Source organism: Dermacentor andersoni, chromosome 6 (assembly GCF_023375885.2).
Source record: "Dermacentor andersoni chromosome 6, qqDerAnde1_hic_scaffold, whole genome shotgun sequence".
NCBI lineage: Eukaryota > Metazoa > Arthropoda > Arachnida > Ixodida > Ixodidae > Dermacentor > Dermacentor andersoni.
Genome location: NC_092819.1, coordinates 168,638,068 through 168,657,678, shown reverse-complemented (window position 1 = coordinate 168,657,678; position 19,611 = coordinate 168,638,068).

Below are 19,611 nucleotides of genomic sequence, written 5' to 3'. Positions count from 1 at the left end.
TGGTTAATGATATTCATTGGTAGTTAAGGGGTGATACACACTCGCTGGATTTGTAGAATGGGATGACTTTAGCCACTCACCACTCTTAAGAATGAAACCAGGGGGTATGTTGCGACACTAGCTGGGCCACATTCTTGAGTAGCTTGTTATTAAATTTGCTGTGACCTGTTGTAGATGAAGTTTTTAATCTGTTTAGTAAGGTAAAAATGCCCGACCCACTAATAACAATTTCAGACATGTCAGATTGCATGGGGAAGTCAGGGCATGCAGTGATGTCTTCACATTTGGACACTCAACAAAACATGTCATTTAGTAACTGCACACACTATAACTCAGGAACTACATCACCACCAGAATTAGGATTATGTCAGGCTGTGAATAGGGGTTTATTACGTGCATAAATCACTGTTATTCATAATAAATCATAGCTGTAAACCTGTTGACGTGTGGATTTTAGTAGCATCGGGCATTCTTTGTCACATAATATGTATCTTTGCCATGTCTTGGATTTTTTTTATTTGCCTTTCTATAGAGCGCTTCAGTTTATTTATGAGGTGCTGCAGGCGTTTATTAAATGTTTTGTTGCATCTAATGCTGAGAAAAAGGACGAACATTTTGATAAGACTTGCAAAGGTGGCTCTAAACATAACCGAGTTCTCTTCAATAGCTCGACTGTGTCTGCAAAGGTGGCTAATTACCGATTATGCCGAGTAATGTTGGCCCTATTGTAGCACCTAATGTGTTTAGTAGTGTTTTCTTTTTTGTTAAAGGGAAGTTAAGCAGACCTACTATAACTGCATGATCAGACAGCCCGTCCAGGTGAGTAATGCCGGAACAGATTAGAGGATCGCTGGTCGAGATGAGGAGGAGGAGGAATAAACATTTATTTTTGAAACAGTATCCCGGTTTAAGCCCCAGTTCTACTCTAGGTGGGAGGTCTCCTCATTCCAGGAACCCTCTGGCCTTCGCTGCCTCCTTGGCCCTGGCGACAAGGTGTCATTGTAGCTCCAGGCCCTCGGAGACGAGCTTGGCCTCTCACGTTTCAATGAGGTCTTCACTTTCTTGTCTGGCGTTATATTCTTTCGGTGAAGGCGATGCGTCTGTATCTAGATGCCATGGACACTCGAGGATCAGGTGCGCCAAGGTGTATGGTAAGCCGCACATTGGGCAGTGGTATCCTTGTAGCATTGGGCATAGTCTGTGCATGAGTATTTCCTTGTAGCATTTTGTATAGTCTGTGCATGAGTATTCCGTGGGTGTAAGTGTTACTCTGTAGTCTTCTGAGTGTGGTACTTTCTTCTTCGGTGAGCTTTGGGTGAGGTGGTGGGTGCACCCTGTGTTCCAGCCTGTGATATTGAAGGATCGCTGAGTAGGTGATGGGTACGGTCTCTGCCCCTGCTGACGAAGACCGGCATCTTGAGAGTAGGAAGGGTTGGCCCGGCACGTGTGGCCTCGGGCCACGGCGTGTGCTGATTCGTTCCCCTCCAGCCCGTCATGCCCAGGAACCCAGGTCACGCAGGTGTAGCGGATCGAAGCGCTGTCGTGCTTCAATATCTTTAGTGCTTCTGTCGACACTAGACCCTTAGCATAGTTCCTGACAGCTGCTTCAGAATCGGAAAAAACTACAGCTGCGTCCGCACGTGGTAGTCTCTAGGGCGATCGCCGTCTCTTCTGCAGTCCCAGAGTTTTGTGCACGGACTGTGGCAGACGCTAGCTCTCTGCCCTTAGAATCTGTGACGTTCAGGGCGTAAGCATTTCTTTGCGGGTATTTGACTGTGTCGGTGTATCTGGCATCCGGACCTTGCCTGTGTCTTTGCCGTAGGGCATCCACTTGGGCTTGTCTTCTTTCCTTGTGGTACAATTGGTGCTATGCACAGGGATTTGCAGATGCTTGGAGGAATTCTTTCTTTTCGGTCCGTGGTGGCCTATAAAGGTTTCACTGTAGCTCAGCCGTTGCAGCACTGATCTCCCGGTGGGCATGAGCTTAAGTCATTCTTACTGACTGGCTTTATGAGCTTCGGCTAATTCTTGCCAGGTGTTGTGTATGCCCGTCTTGAGAAGCCTCGTAGTCAAAGCCGTAGATGGTAGGCCCAGGGCAGTTTTGATGGCTTTGCATATTTGAATGTTAATTTTTTTCTACCTCTGATGAGATCTAGAATATTGACCAGTGTACATGATGAACAGGTTGGGAGTGTAATGAGTTGAGGTAACATGAAGTGTAGACAGGAATGAAGGAAAATATGCCATTGAGCGTGAGCAGCTGTGACAGATTCTGTTGTCTAGTTAATAATGGAGAAATTAAAATTGCCATAAATGATCACAGTAGAATGCCAAAATAGCATATGCACTTCATTTAGAATGTTTTGAAACTCGCTTGAAAATGCACAATTTACATCCGGAGGGCAGTAGTATGCACTTATGAGAACATTCTGCTTGAGCATTGAAGTGAAATGAAAATGTGCTCTAGGAATGAACGAACGCCAGTTGGAACTGCAAGAATTTATTTTTTTAAAGCTATGAGCATGCCACCTTCTATGCAGTTGCATCATTCACAACAAAAAGTGTTGCATGCAGATGTGAAAAGAAAGATTTTATAGGAGATGGTATCGTTTAGCCACGTCTTGATTAGTACAAGAAGAGATGTCACGCATGAATCAATGAGTGATGAAAGTGACATATATTTTGACATCACACTTCAACCTCTAGTGCATAAGAACGACAGGTTTGTAAATGTGTTATGGGTGTGTGGTTGCATAAGCTGTCAGTTTCCACACTTGCATAAGATGAAGGTTTGGCTTGTCATTCCAAAGCATGCTGAGACAGACGCACTGCACAGTTTATTTCCGAGTCCCAAACATATGTGTCGTTGTTGACCAAGAGCTTGTTAAAAACCAAGCAAGCTTAGTGTGAGCTGTCTCATACTGACTACAAGTTTTAAAAAATTAATAAGAAAATAAATATATCTGTCATCCTGATTGCTGATTTGCTGTTCCTAAGTGATGGAGTAGTGCGAAAGTGACATATTTTATTTGTACATATTGTACTCAACCCACTAGCAACAGTAAAAGAAAGGAAAGAAAGGAAGGAAAATGTAATTATGTGAAATTATACAGATGGAGCATCCTTTCTTTTTATGCTGAAGTAAACAATCAATATATGCACATGTGAATACGATATATGTGCATGCACTAGAATAACTTTCACCAGTCATATTATGTCAGCAAGACAGCAAGGTGGGCGAATTGGTTAGGATTTATCTTAGTTTTGGTAACAGCTAGCGCAAAGGTACGATGAGTAGAAAACGTTATTAAATACACGAGCAGGGCTGTTAATGGTTTGTGAACACTTTTCTGTAACGCTATGTGTTATATCCGCGTCCACAGCGACCAGGCCGGCATGGATAAGCGTAGGTTATGATTGAGCTCTTCCTTGTCATTTCACGCGCTGATAACCACGACTTATTACAATACTTCAGTTTCTTAACGTTTGCTAATCCGGCTTGGGCAAAGCTCCCGTCGTTGTGTGCCACCTCACGTTCGCCGTACGCGGTGCCGGCCGGGCAATAATAGATTGACTTTTGGATGGTAGTACGCTCGCTGCGTGAGGGCACCCCGCAGGTGAAGGGCATGGGAAAATAGCCCATTCTTACGACGCGGGGTTCGGTATGTGACCTGTGATTAGCCCGAGGGTTCAGATTAACTGCGTAGCTGTTGCGCGGCCCAATGCTTCGCGCTGCCCGATTGTAGACGGTGGACATTGTAACATATTTTAATTTCGCTTGCGTTTCGCTCGCGCAAGAACTTTCCACGACTCGCTAACTTCCCGTCTGTCGCCAATGAATGTTCCCCGGCCAGACGCTCCTAGGTCCAAGCCTGGCCCGGGCCCGAGTCAGCAATTGCTTGGCCGCCCCGAGCATCCTTGGACCGAGTTTGGCATATGCGGCCGACAACGCTTTCTGTCTGGCCAGCGCTAGTAGTAATATCGTGTTTTGTCAACAATTAAGTTAGCGTGTTGACGGTGAATGAAACGTCGATGCTTCCGTATCGCAGCTCTGTTGGCATTAGCTTTTTTTTCTTATTGTGTTACTCAATAGGTGCGATTGCGATCACTTTATTCCGACGGTTATGCTATGTTATGATAGAGCAGGCAGGCCGGATCGAGATGCCGTACTCGCTAGGGCCTTTCCTTGCCGTGCTGCGCGTACACTATCACCGATAGGTCGTTTATATGGACGGTAGGTAATAATAATAACGATAACCCCGAGAAAGGAATCCATTGACATACTGGCCCTGAAGATAGGTTCATGTTTGCCGAATCGCACCGTATGTATGTATGTATGACTCGGTCGAATTGGCACGTACAGTTGAGAGGCTCTCATGAGATATGCTCGCCGACGACATGCCGATGAAGTGCTGTTTAGTATTTTTCTCGCACTTCCTAGTAAACGAACTTCCTATTAGCGTGTAGACGAATGATGAGGGCGGCATATAGGTACAGTACCGTACATATTCGCCTGAAGAGGAAAATTACAAATGTGCACATGGTGTTCACATTTTATTAATTTAATGATGATGTATGTGGGCTGTGTGGACCTTTAGGGTGTAGTGTAATATGCAATCTAGAAATGAAGTATTAAGAACACAACAACAAAATTTCTTGTCATATGACCAACTGAGTAAAATCTGCTTTTCAAGTGAACAAACATACCCCACAGGAATGCCACTTGTCGCTTTTTCAACTTAGCTACCACATTTTTAGTCACATATGCAGCTAGGGTATGCAATCCAATTTTAGAACATGGCTTAATTAGCAAAAAGCTTTCATAATCTTGAATACAGTTAATGCATTAGAGGTGCAGCCTTAGTTACTGTACACATTGCATAATCTGCACACTGCAGAGCATTAATTTGCATAATTTGTTTTGCACTTTCTTCTGCATGTGGCTGCAAGCCTTTGTTTTCAAGAGTGCGCCTAGGAAGAAAAGTGTTTGTGTTTCGTTTGGATGATGCACTTCGGTGGCCAAGAGAAGAAACATGCAAATTATAATATTTTTTTATTAAGATAGCTGCATTGGACCAGCAGGACCTACCTTTCATACCATGATTAGGGCAAGACAGATGGCACCTGACAAAATCCAGAAAATGTATCATCCACTCTGAGTAATTGGTGAGCAAGCTTCAATACCATGAGGGGCCAGTGAGCCTTGGCTTTGGTATGACAGGAACAGTCTTGAGAATACCAAAACATATGCGCATAAGGGACAGGAGTTGCCTCTGTCTGAAACCCACTGATGACTCCATTATAAACGTAAGCAGCAGTGCTTGTGCCATGCCCTGCTGCTTAATTTCAGAGAGACTAAGAGATGAACGAAAGGCATAGATAGAAACATTGAGAGGAGCATTATTTATTGTTCTTTTGCAATATCATGCTACAATTACCACAAATTATAAACACTGCAATAGTTGTCTCTAGCTTGCTCATTTTAATAATCGTTCCATTCACAGTCTCAACTCAACAGCATAACACAACATATTAACTTATTGCGCTAAAGTCTGAGAGTGTGTTGGTTACAAATACTACATTTGGTTACATTTACGTATACTGGATGAGTGAGGGGCATATGAACACACTTAGTGCTGCTTTCCAACTGAGATTATTCAATCCATTGAGCAACCTGACTTTAAACTTTTGCAGGTGACTGTTCAAGTCAATGCACATACATTTACCCACATCTACTGTTTGTTCTATATTGATTTCTCTTTTACGAGTAATCACTGTGGATTATAAGGGATATTACAATTAAACATTGAAGGCCATAATTACGAAAATAATATGGCCTTTGAAAACAAAAAGCATAGACAGGCCATCAAAATGACAGCAAAAATAAAGAATAAATTAATTGTTTGTTTAAAAAGAAGCCTAATAAGCTTATTAAATCACCCATGACATGCCTCTTAATTGGCTCTTGAAAGTTGAGCTCCAAGACTGGCATGCTGTGTATATCACTGACAGTAAGCACCAGGCTAGCAATACCAGAGTAACAGGGGAATCAGCCATTGCAATCACCTCTGAAAATTTAGTCAATGGAGTTAGAGAGCTCTTCTAAATCACCTTTCTAGCAGCGCAGTAACACTGTACCATTTTGGAACAATACATTTGTCTTTCTCTGACATGACCCAAATACCTCAAATGGATCCCAGTACATATGGGAGAAGTAACCATGAATGGCCCTCCCAACCTCAATGAGAAGGCCGACCGAGCCGCGCGAGAACTAACCCACCGCGTCTCGGACAGTGACGGCACAACACCCCGCAACCCCCGGGGAAAGGGGAAGGACTGCGGAAAGGCAACGACAACGAAGTAGCGATACGAGACAACAGGGACAGACTGGTCACGTACCACGACATACTGACACACTATACGAAACGAGGAGAAACATACCCACAACCCCGCAAACAACTCGACAGGTTTCAAGAAAGAGATTGGAGGAGGTTGCAAACCAGAACATTCCGAAACCCAGTACATTTAGACAGAGTAAATTCAACACAATACCCAGACGCAAGCTGCAAGCTCTGCAAGCACGAACCCGCAGACAATGCACAGATCTCATGGAAGTGCACACAGATCAGATCGATATATCTAGAGGACAAGATAGAACAGGACCTTCTCGAGGAGCGATAGCTAAGCGCTCTGACTAGCTCGGAACTACACGACCAACTATGGGCTATCCAGTGGGCCCGGGCAGCAGTGGAAAGGCTATGCCTCACCGCACATAATGCCCGGGTGGCCTGAGCCTGGGCTGGAAACCGTGCAGATCCTTTTCTCATTAAAGTTATTTCCGTACGTCCCTCCCTGGTTCAAAAAAATTTACCTTCCTAAACGCCATGTGCATCTTTAGAGGCATGACTTATAGAGATACACTCGCAATTTAATCTCTCCCCCATGGATGCTAAAAAGTCTCAAAAGGCAAAATGCTACTCGCTGATAGATGCTTCATATCAAAGAACATTTGCCCTTTTTACACACAATGCTTTGTTTAAGGTCACATTCAGAGCAAGTGAAAAGCATAATTAGGCCTATAATTCCCTGCCTGTAATGATACTTTGTACAAACTTGCTGTGAAACAGTATTGCATGAAGCTACACTGACTCTCTACAACTGCAGAAGATTACTCTTTTTATTCAGGCAGCAGTGACATTTCTTTAAATTCCATTCATAAGTGAGTCAAGATGCCTGTGCTCACATTATTAAAATTACGTATTTCCCGATAATAAATTGCAGTTAAGAATACTGCGTCCTTGACAGTGCTTGCAAAATTGATGCAGCAATGGCTGTCAAACTTGAGCGTAAAAGCATGTGTCGCATCAGAGCAAACTTTTCGGGGTAGAAAGACGGTAAGTGAGCCTGGCACAAGAGGTGCGGGTAGATACATGTTCTTGATGTTGTTGTATTCTTTGTTATCTGCCATGGCATTGAAAAGGCCATAGATGTGTCCCTGTACCTAGTGTAAGCAAGCATTAAAAGTGAGTAGTTGTGAAGCTTGTGTATCTTCTTACAAAGCTATGTGGCTTTACTGTCTTGCGTCAGCTGCTAAATGGCATTCAAGGAATTGGTGTGTCTGTATTTGGGTGAAGTTTGATAAAAATGAGGCTGCCTCATTGGTGTCATGTGTGACTTTACCGTGTACCAGCCCCGTTCTGCAGACTCTTGTCATGTATGGTATGAAGCGCAAGTAGAGTTGCAGACATCCATTGTAGATTCCTTATTTTTATAAAGAGGGAAGTACTTAAGGCTGACTGATACTATGCTTCCATCTCTTGTAATAGCAGCGTCTGTACAAAATACATTGGTCCAAAGGAACATCAGTTTACAGCCGTGCCATGGCCTTAAGTCTGTTCTTGCACCCAAGCAATCAGAAGTGACTGCAACATGCAACCTCTTTCATTCAAATGCTCATTCACATTGAATTAGCAATGCTGCCGTGGTGTTCACCTGGGCATGTTCTTGAGCGAACAAAGGGAGAGCAGCTATTGCCCTCATCACGTTCTGAATAATGATCTCAATCTGGTCCCTTTGCTTCAATGAGGGCCAGTAAAACTGAGCTTGATAAATAATATGTGGCTGGAGTACAGACCAAACAGCATTACTGGCTATTTCGGTACAATCTTCTCCACATTTAGATGCAATTCTTCATATCAGGTGGAAGGTTGACATTGGTGTCTTCTTTATTTTGCCTAGCCAATTTGATCTTGTTCCGGATTGGCGAACATCGAGACCAAGGATCCGTACTTCTGTTTCTTGTAACAAGGACCAGTGCCGGTAGCCAGGAATATATTGGTGCATGTGTTGGGGGGGGGGGGGGGGGGTGAGCATTGTCTGCACATTGTCCTATGCCAGGTAAACAGACATGTTGGGTTCGGGGGCAAGGAGTTACGTTCCCGGTGTAGAGCATGCTGCAAAGCAATGCCGGTCTAGCCTGGTTTGGTTGGAAACGCCTTTCTCAAACTAATTGCCAATAATTGTTAGAAAACTATATTGTGGCTACTTTTCCTTGCAGCAAGGTGTGTATTGTCCAAAATGAGTGATACACGAATGATGGATGTCGCTCCACCTATTGCTGCCTGCAAATGTGAGCCACCATTCAGGAGCACAGCAGTACTGGACGGTAGTGCTAGTAAATTTACATAATTAGCAAGGCTTCAATATGCATACCCTGGAGGTAAATGTCATTTTTGATTAAAATGGCTGTGACATATGAGTAGGCTTTGTTTTTTGTGGCCATTATCTGGCTTTCGCCCACCCCCTGGATGGGCTGTATTATTCTTGCATCCCTCTGACAACAAACATTTGCTTGTGAGTACTTCTTGCTACCTTTAATACTGATTTCTTTTCTTGATACTCAGATCCCTGTCTTTGCAATGTGGCCTCTGGCTGTTTATGTTCTTAGGAATGCAGACTTGTATGAAGTTAACATATCTGAAAAGAAGCAGTATACACACTGAATACTTGAATGATAGAAAGCCACTGCTGTAAAATTAATGGCAATCTCGGAAAGGGTCACCTGAATTGGCCACAATGAATAATTTACTGAAGCTATAAAAGCTGCTTTTCTGAATAAATTTTCCGAGACAAATACAGCAATATGCATGTCATGTTTCACGAGAATTCACAATTACCTGAAGCATATTTGCTTTGAGAATTAGTCCCAGGTGCCACAAGCACACTTGATGCAGAAGCTTGAAAGCAGTACAGTGACAGCCACACACCTCTACCACGTGGAATAAAAAAATCCCAGACGGTAGCACACTACTCACCCAGTTAAAAAAAAAACACATGTTGCCATTTATTGAAATTGCTCTTTCTTTTTAAAAGTTCAATTCCGAACAAGTTACTACAGAGTGTATTAATGTTTATGTCGGTTTCCATATTACATACCCCTCGGTGGCAACAAAATGCTGCACATACGCAATCAGTCATGCATGCCCTCCTACAAAGAGTGAAATGGAAACTGAGTGAATCAAGTGACATGTGGCTCATTTGTAGTTGTAGGTAAACTTGATGGCTGATAGCACTAAGGGCAAGTAATAGTAGTATAAAGTTTATTTCTCTTAGTGGTTTGGGCGGTCGGTGCGTCCCTCAATCCAGGGCTCCACTGATCTCTGTGGTTTGCTGGGCTTGATCGAGAAGAGCTCTCTGGCTCTCTACATCTTCACTTGCAAGCCAAACATCCCAGTGCCTGTTACTTGGCACTTACGCCGTAAGGGGCGAATTGGAATTTGGAGGCTGTAGTTTATACGTTCATGTTACGTGGGCAAGAGTTGGCAGCTCCTCGCACCAAGAACACATACTTTCATAGAATGCAGGGTGTACCTTAGTGAGTATTTTTAGGTGTAGATATGTGTTAGTCTGTACACAGCGCGAATCCCTGGCCTGTTCTTCCATAAGGTTGGAGTGCGGGCGGCTGTATTTTTGTCTCTCTTTTTCCTGGTTTTCGAAGGTGTCGTGTGGGTCAATGGGAGTTCCTTGAAAGGACTGACTAGTGCTCGGATGCTTATTGCTCGAGCAGTTCGGTCCATCCTCTCATTTTCCTCGAGTCCAGAGTGCGCCGGGCACCAAATTACCACCTGGTGCAATTCTGTGAATTTTGTATGGGACGGTACCCGTCATGCACGAACAGCATGCTGCCTTAGAGTTCATCGTGGCCAATGCAGATTGTTTCTTTTGCTTCTGCATCTCGAAAGGCCAGCGCTATGGCTGCTGCCTCCACGGTGCAGGTTAAAGGGTTCCGAATGGAAGTTGTTATCCCTGCGGACCAATTGAAGGCCACTATTTTGAATTTGTCTGTTGCCACTCTACATGCATCTGTGTAGTATACGTCTGGATTTCTTTCACATTTCTTTTGTAAAACCTTTGATTGCGCTTTTCTTCTGCTTTGGTGGTGTTCCGTGCTCATATTCTTTGGGATTCGTGAAACTAGAATTTCCTCTCTTGTTTGTCTGGGTAGCAAAACTGTTTTTTCTCAGCCATACTGTGCTATCAGGGGATATTCCGCCTTTTGTAACAGAGCCTTTCCTTGTTTTGTGGAATTCAGATGTTCTCTCTGAGGCATGACCACATGCCGTGTCATGATCTTCATATGTGTTGTGAATACCAAGAGCCTCCAGCTTTTTGGCACATGTGTTTTTGGGAGCCCTAGCTGCCCTGATGATGGAGCTCACTTTAGACATTTCAGCCTTATTTAGTTTTTGAAAGGGGAGGCTATACGTCACCCTGCTAATAATTAATGCTCGCACAAGTCTGACTGCCTCCGCTTCTTTGAAGCCTCTTTTTTGTTTTGTGACTCTGTGGATCATTTGTGCCACATTCCTTGTTCTTTGTCTTAATGTTTCTAGCATGTGTGATGCCCTGCTGTTGTCTTGGTACAAAAACTCAGAATACATTCAGGTATGTGGACACCAAGGGCAAGAAACAAGGAAGGAAACTGAGATTGGCTGGGTGGTTTCTTTTGATGCAGTGAAACGTAACTAAAGTCCAAGTATGCATTCACACGACATCTGCACATGAACACGTTGGTCAGGCTTTGATGTATTTTAACATCAAAGCCTGACCAATCAAACAAATTCGCAGGCCTATTTGAATTTATTCCATTTGTCCTTTTCAGCACTGGTCAAACGTGCAATACATGACTATGAAAACACAGTTTCTGTATACAGAAAAAAATAATTGTAGGCTGTAACTGCCTGAAACTGTGATTTCTAATGCACAAACCTTTGTGCATAGACAACTTGATACAAGGAAGTGCTGGTACAGATTTCCCAGTGAAAATGCATGCAGTTTGAAGCTTATTTCACAAAACTGACAAAATGAACATAATTGTGTGCACACACTGCGTGCCTCCATTTAACACAGAAACAGGCTGGCTGTTCGCATTGTTCATGCTGCATAACAGTAATTTGCCGCCTTAAAAATAATGTTGCTGTGACGCAAATCGCTCCCATTTGAAAAAGACAACAGGAATTCCTGTCGCAACTACGGAAATTTCTGTTGTACGACAGAAGTTCCTGATCTTTCTGTAGTTGCGACAGACATTTCTGACATTAAGACAGAAATTCTGATGTGCCAACAGAATTATCCTGTCGTGAAGACCAAGAGTTCTGAAGTCGCAACAACAACTTTCTATCGCAACAGCGATTCTGACGTCGCAACAGGAACTCTCTGTCGGGACTACACATTTTCGGTCGTGGCGTTAGAAATGTGCCACTTTCTGTCGCAGCGACATAATTGCTGACGCCGCGACAGAAGCGCTTTCAGTCGCGACGCTTTAAAATTGTATGTCAATTTCGCATCGGTGGTGTACCCTGTACTTTTCTCTTGCGCGGTATTCAATCGTGCTTCTCTGAAGCCGGCAATGCTGATAGCACAGACACCGGTAGTAAAGTCGACGTGGCCAATTGTTATAATTGTGCCGTGACGACGAAGCACCATAAATGCCCTACCGGCCTCCTCAAAATCGGCCGCTGATGAAAATCATATCATCTGCGGGAATGGCTGCGTATCCGTTTTGTGTTATTTCGTAAGATGTGGCACACAGGCCTGTGGATTTACATGTGCCGTTAAACTGACACAGTTAACTTCCCAGAAATATTGCATAAGCTTTTACAAAGCGAAAAAGACGTTTTGGGTTGTTCCACAAAGTTGCGTGAAAAGCTGTCTCGCTCGGGTCTCATTATTCTGGTACAGCGCTGCCGAGAGATGCCAGTATGCTGTCAGAATGAACAATCATCCACGAATGTTTATGTAGCTATCTTGCATTGAACACAGAATTATGTGCGCGCTCAAAAGTGCAGAGCGAGAGACAACTGTCGAAATTAGCAGTAACAACCTAACAGTGTCCCCGGTCACCGCTGTCTATTTCTGTACTTCTTATTTAACATGGATATCCTACAGCAAAATCGATGTTCTAGCTCTACACAATGTACCTGTCGATGGTAAGAACACTTTTACTTTTCTAGAGATGCGGCAGTTGACGCGGTGGAATGAAAGCGCATGTTGACTCTGAAAATGCAAATGTAAACATAAACGCAAAGTGTTTGTATAGCTGAAATATGCCGCAGGACTGCTCTTGCAATTACAGAAGAATTCTGTGCTGCTTCTGGTGCAAGCATTAACTTTGAAAAAAGTTCAGGTTTTTGGTTTGGATTATGGGCCACAATGCCATCACATTACGCAGGAATTCAATGGAAAGAAGATCTGCGTTATTTAGGTGTGCCTCTCTCACAGTATAGAAATAGCAACGCTCATTGGTCGGGGGAAGTTGGCAAAATTCAACGTAAAGTGAATTCATGGCGAGGGCGGAATTTGTCAGTGTTCTTTCGTGCTGAAGTGTGTAACGTTTTCTTGGCTTCCCGTCTTATGTATGTGCTCCAAGTACTGCACTGCTCAAGACTTCGCCTTCAGGCACTGCATCGCGTATTTGCAACATTCATTTGGAGTTCGAGCTGTGAATGGATGCGGCGCGACAATCTGTTTCTCCCCCTTGAACGTGGTGGTCTAGGATTAGTACACCTCTTCGTCAGGCAAATTGTTTCTCGCCTGTTTTTCTTTCGAGACAGTGACCATCCGTTCTTGCGTGAAATGTTGCAACTGCGTTTAGTTCATTATGTTCCTAACATAGTAGTGTCATCAAATGTCAAAGATGTCCCACAGGCTCCTTGGGGCTTTCTCAAGGAGGTTGTTGACACATTTCTTTTCTTGAAAGTTAGATTCAGCCTTGAGTACGTGTTCACAGCGAGTCGAAAAGCAATTTCTGCGGCACTGGTTGACTCTATTTTCCCAGATCCTTTGTATCGTGCACCTTATTTAAACCGACCTTATCAGGATGTACTTAAACGCGTCCGAAAAATGTGTGTGCCTCCTGGAGTAAAAACATTTTTCTTTAAATTACATTCGGAAACACTCCCTGTTAAAACTTGGTTGAATTCGAGGGGTTGCTTTGTGCCGTGGTCAACAAACTGTCGGCTCTGTCCACGTGCCGAAACCATAGATCACTGTTTCATAGACTGTAGGGACGCTGTATTTTTTTTGGGACATTCTCCAACGGACGCTTAAAAAGGACATTGACATGACTCCATACTCAATTAGGTTTCTACCGTTTAAGGTTACAGGTGGTCCTCCCTATGACATGTTCATTGTACTTGGTTTATACAGCCTGTGGAGAAGTAGACTCTGTGATCGCCATGCCGAAATCCCGCGAACTACAAAATCCTTCTTTCGCGAAAGTGCTGCGTATGTAAGAAGTGTGTACGCTGTGCAGGAACCTCCGCCAGACTGGATGCACTTGTTGGATGCATGTGTGTGTTTGCCTGAGTTTTAAGTGTGTAGTTGTGTCCGCTTTGTTATACACCTTCAGTTTTCTTTTCCATGTAATAAAGAAAAAAAAAATGTACAGCGTGGCGTAGTGGTAAGATGCTGGGCTCGGGATGCCTCGGTCCGGAGTTCGAATCCCCTGCGGGGGGAATTTTTTTTTTCCTTTATTCTTTTTTCTACAAACAAATTTACATTGCCTTAAAGAGGTCTCTGTCAATTTTTAATTGAATATTGATCAAGAACTACAGGACGTCACACTACGGACAACAGAAGGACAGACTAAAATTTCCTGTTGTGTTTTTCAAGTGGGCTGTCACAACCTATATCGACACTTAAGGCGAAGTGGTTATCAAACACACCTGATGACGAAACTCCAATACTCTTTGACCCGCCGTGGTTGCTATAAGCGTCCTTGGAGTTGTGCTTAGTATTAAGCACGAGGTCACAGGAACAGATCATGGTTCTGACACGTAAAACACGACAATTAAATTGAAAAAGAGAAAGAAAAAAGTTGAAACGTCTCTTTTTTGTGCGGCACTGGCTTCTTGAGTTTTATTGAGAGGACCGGTAAGTCTCAACACCTCGACATAAAAGGTGTGAGCATTATGCGCATAGCGCAATGCTTCCGCGCCGTACTCACCACCGCAGCTTGAAAAGGCCGCGTCAAACATGAGGCAACTGGGCAAGCGGTAATCCGAAACGCGCCGTTTCCAAAGCAGTCGACACCGTACGCGGTCCGATTTTGTGAGGACTGTGGGTGAGGTTTCACTAGCCGCTGTCATATCGTGGCGCAGGAGGGAATACCCGAGCACGGCCGCGCGAACCACAAAAGTGTATTGTAGTACACAGATCACGTCAAAGCGATGACTACGCGGTGGCCGATCACCGCCGAGCTGCGCAGTGGGGCAGGTAGCTTTCTTGTGAGGTTCCACACTACACGAAACACTCTGCGACGGCCGCCAAAATTACCTCGTAAGCACGCATATACACACACACGCAGAACTACGATGAGCAAAACAGGTGCCGTCACCGGCGCCGACGACAGTGGCGCTTTGCGGGCTTTGCCTTCAGTTTCACTTTTAGTTGATGGGAAGACGAACAGAAGCGAGGACATTCTGCGGCCTAAGCCGTCGAAGTTTTGCATGGTCTCGCTTCTGAAGACAGCTCGTCAGATGCCGACCGGGGGTTCTGGCAGCGCGACAGGACATTGTGGTCGACGAGACGAACAAAGCGTCTATTATATCGCCCTAAATAAGTTGGCTTGCACTCCGGAAATGTATAAATTTGCAGAAAGAAAAAAAAAAGAAAAAGAACCACTAGGACAATATATCTCTCCTTTCTCGTTTCCTTCTCACAGATGTGTAAAAGAAAAGAAAATAACGCATAAAATAAGAAACAGAACTCCGTTTACGCTAAAGGGAGGCCTGTATCTTCTAAACTCCCTCTCAAAAAGGATGTAGAATTGAGGTTCTGTCTCCTTCTTTCATCCGCATTTTGCGAGGGAGAGAAATGGAGGACGCTGAGTATTTCTACACCACTCTAAGGGAGCACGGTTTTCAGGCACGTAGTCTCAAGGGAGGTCACATCCCTTAAAATGCCTTTTTCGGCTCATTTCCGTTTACAGTGTAGGGCAGGTCGCATGCGCCGTCAGGCCGCGCAAGAGGCGGCTTCGACGGTAAAAGTGGCCGCTGTGCTTGGAAGAAAAATAAGTATACTTGCGACGAATCCTCAAGTGACGATCTTGAAATCTAGTAGAAAAGTAAAAATGGTTATATGTAAGAGAAAAACACCACAGCTCGTGATGCAAGCTTTCTCGACCCCCACCCCCTTTTTTGGGGGTGAGGGACACTGAGCTCAACGGCGCTAGGTTGGAAGTCTGCCTAGTGTGCCGTTCGAAAGTTCCAGAGAATTGAGAAAGCTATAGATGGCAGTTCACTATAGTATGGTACAGTGACCTACGCACACACTGTCCAATAACCAGGTTGTTATTTATACACGCAATACGCGGAAATTCACACTTCTCGTGGAAAGAAATTTAGTACATTCTCATTTATCCCACAAATGTTCTCAAGATGACCATCTAAGCCTGTCTCACGTAAAAACCTAGAGGGTCAATCAAATGTGTACGCAAAAGAACAAAGGGTGGACGTACATGATATTTCAAATTATTTTATGAATAAAGGTTTATTATCTCTGTACATTCAGTTTCTGCCGTTTCTTTTTTTTGCCCATTATTTGCTCATTTCGCATCTTCTTATCGTATTTCACGCAGAATTAAGCCTACCTTGTCTTCACTTGTGTGGAAATTCGGCTGGCTTATTTTCGACCCCGAGGCCAAGTAGGACTATCCCGGAGAATGCGTTACCTATGGTGCAATCTGGTGAATTTTCGACTATATAGGCGCTAATTACGCCGCTCCCGTAAAATTTACATATTCTGCCACTAATTTTCCCTTCCGGTGGGCGCAGCCGGAGCCACCTTCTAGACACAATTTCGTCGCGCGAGCCCCGCTTCGTCCAAGCGAACTCTCCCTGTTTAACAAAAGTGTGCCGTACGGCTGCTTTCCCTCAACCGTTGTATACGTATAGCGGCGCCCGCTTTGCAGGTGTCCAATGCAATGTGGTTAATTTTCGACTATATTCGCGCAAATTACAGCAATACCATTGCATCACCTTCTCTGCGACTAACGCTCGCCTTTCGTCTCGCTGAGATCTTCGTTTTGGTCCTTGCGACTCGCTACGGCGCTCTGGAGGCGCGAAAGGGCTGTTTTTTTTTTCTGCCAGAAGTTAAAGATGCCCAGATACGCAGCACCAAGTGAACTCAGCTAAGAAGACCTTTGCCTTCAAGCGTTATGCTGGGATATATTGCGCGTTGCGCACCGTAAACCCACCTCTGGGTGCCCAATACGTTCCCTCGACAGGGGCGGGAGCCCAGACAGTCTACTGTAAACTCGACTATTCTGTCCTAAGCCGTATACTGAGGGAACACGCTAAGCATGTGGTATACTATCTCTAGAGTGTGACAGATGCAGCTTGCAATATTTGTTTCAATCAAATCGTGTGAAATTATTTGCTATTCCAGGGAGAACCAAAATATGCTTCAGTCATGTTGGAAGAGAACGCGAACGAGGGCTTTCTTGAGAAACCGATCCGAACTGGTTCAGCCAAAAGCTCAAGACATGGTCATTGCTGCAGGAATCGTGTCAGATCGGACGCCGTATCTTGCTTCTATTGCCTGCAAGATCAAGCGGAGCAGCCGCCAGGCAGACACTGGCTGGACCACGATTTCGTGGATCTGTGTGGATGGCGCCTCGCCTAGGCTGCTAGTCGCTACATGTTTGCATATGCGCGTTCGGGGCACATATCCTTTACAATCTGCAGCTTCCGTGGTTGTATCGCAGTCGTAAATGGCGGTATGCATTTTTTTGTGAAGTGGAGACTCATTTATCTTTGCAGTGCAATAAAATTAGTCACTGCACACTTCTAATTCGTGATGCGTGTCGCCGCACTCTCCGTTCGTCACAATCATTTCATTTTTATTGCCGCATTGTAGTTTGTGCACCTCCAAATAAAAAAATACTTGGCATCGTTATAAATAAATGAAATGGTGCTTGAATGCCTGAAGTACTGTTTTAGAGGATCCTTCTAGCAACGCGTTGATTATTCCGCAATCTTTCTGGTACCACAAAACATGAACAAGGTGGCGTCAGTTCACAGAGCAGTAGGAAAGAAAATCTTAAGCGCTCATATGTGGTTGCTGGATATAACAGATCTGAGGCATATTACTGCATCACTGTCGCTTAGTTGTTGCGCGACAATCCTTAGTTGTTTCACAGGGTGCCCTTTTGTTATGTGAATATTCCACTACGCAGAAATAATTTTGCTTCCTATGAGAATTTCCCATGCTTTCCTACTGCAGTATCTGCTACTAAAGGAAAGCTGAAATAGTGGATCAAGAGGAAATAGAGGAAACAAGGGGATCGTGTGCAACATCGCAGTTGCTACACACTGGACGTCGTAAAACTGAGTTGCTTGAGGCTTATCTAATGAACTCTTCAGTGTGTTGTTGTTAGTTTGAGGTAAGGTAACGCCTAATATCTTCACAGATAAAGAAAACAACAAAATGAGGCTGCCATTTAGAGTGGCCGAAAATTATTCATATCACTATCGTGTACGCAATAATTAAAAAAAACACCCAACGTGCTAATATGCTGGGTTTTCGTGTTAGATCTCGAAAAAAAAAACATTTTTATAGCCACATGTTGAATCCGCAACACCGCAGTGAGCGCCATAATTGTGAACCTTGTAAAACTAAACTTAGTTATTATCTCGTCTTTGGCAGAACAATAAAAACAAAGTAAAAGGCAGTTTTACGCATGCGCTAAACGGGTGAAGCAGAGTCACATAACTTGGAAATTTAACACCATCGTACAGGAATGCAGGCATTTTTATAATAATTGCGAGAAGAGCAGAGATTTGCGCGACGTTAAAGCCAAATTATTAAGCAAACCGCGAGCCGAACCAGAACAAAAATGTCCACGGATGTACCAGAAGAACCTTACTTTTCAGCTCAGTTTACAGATAGCAGAAATTTTCCGTGCGTTTCGTGCAATAAATGTGGCATTGGAGTGCGACATATCACCATTCGACTGATGTCAGTGCGTTTCATAAGAAAAAAATACCATGGCCAAGTCGCCGACAGCGAAGAGCCGCCGTGTATATTTCAATGCATGCAGCCGACGGCCCATCAACGCTACCTAACTTTGCTTAAATTAAACGAAACAGTGGGCATAATGAATAGGTGCCGACAAGATCTCTCGGTGGCAATTAGAAGATTGCTTTATGATGCCCTGTTTAGCTCTTATTTTTTGTTATTGTGAGCTGGTTTGGGGTAACACTACAGCTTAGAACCTACACAAACTAGTTTTAGTACAAAAAAGGGAACTCCGCGTGGTATCAAGTGCTTCTTATTTAGAACACACCGCGCCTCTTTTTGAAAAGCATACGATCCTTAAAGTTCGCGATTTGTACACTTACATTCCACTGTGTTCCTATAAGAAAGTAGTTCAGGGTAGATTAGATTTTCTCGATATTGGACAACTTAAGCGAACCCCGACAACATATTCTTTGCGGTATCAACCACTATGGTACGTTCGTTTTCCGCGCACAGATTACGGCCAACAGAGAATTCGGCATACATTGCCAAAGACGTTAAATAACTATGACACACTAAATATTGACATCACAACGTTAGCGAAGAAAGACATGAGAAGGTTTGTGTCTAGCCATTGTATTATGTATATATATTATGAGTACTTAGCCTTTCTATTTCATCCTTTCTTCCTACATGTCCTTAGAGAAGCGTGTTTCATTGTTATATAATCTTGGATTTACTGACTGTCTGGTAGAGTGCTTTTTATGGTTTAGTAATGCTAAATGTGTTTCGCCTCCATTGCTGATGGGGGCCTGAAGCCCAGTCAAGTTACAGTGTATCAGCTTTGATTGAAGTTGCTTTGACTGATTTATTTATTTATTTATTTATTTATTTATTTATTTATTTATTTATTGAACGTAGCGATGGTGATTCCACCTATAGCCGGATATGGCGGCCACTTCAGTGAAACGCGCGGCATAATCACAACAAGAACGGTAACGTGGCTCACCACAGCAATCTCCAGGGCTCACTCAGCTGTATGCACGGTTGCCTCACTTCTACACTGTGTGTATAGCCTGCGCGCACTGATAC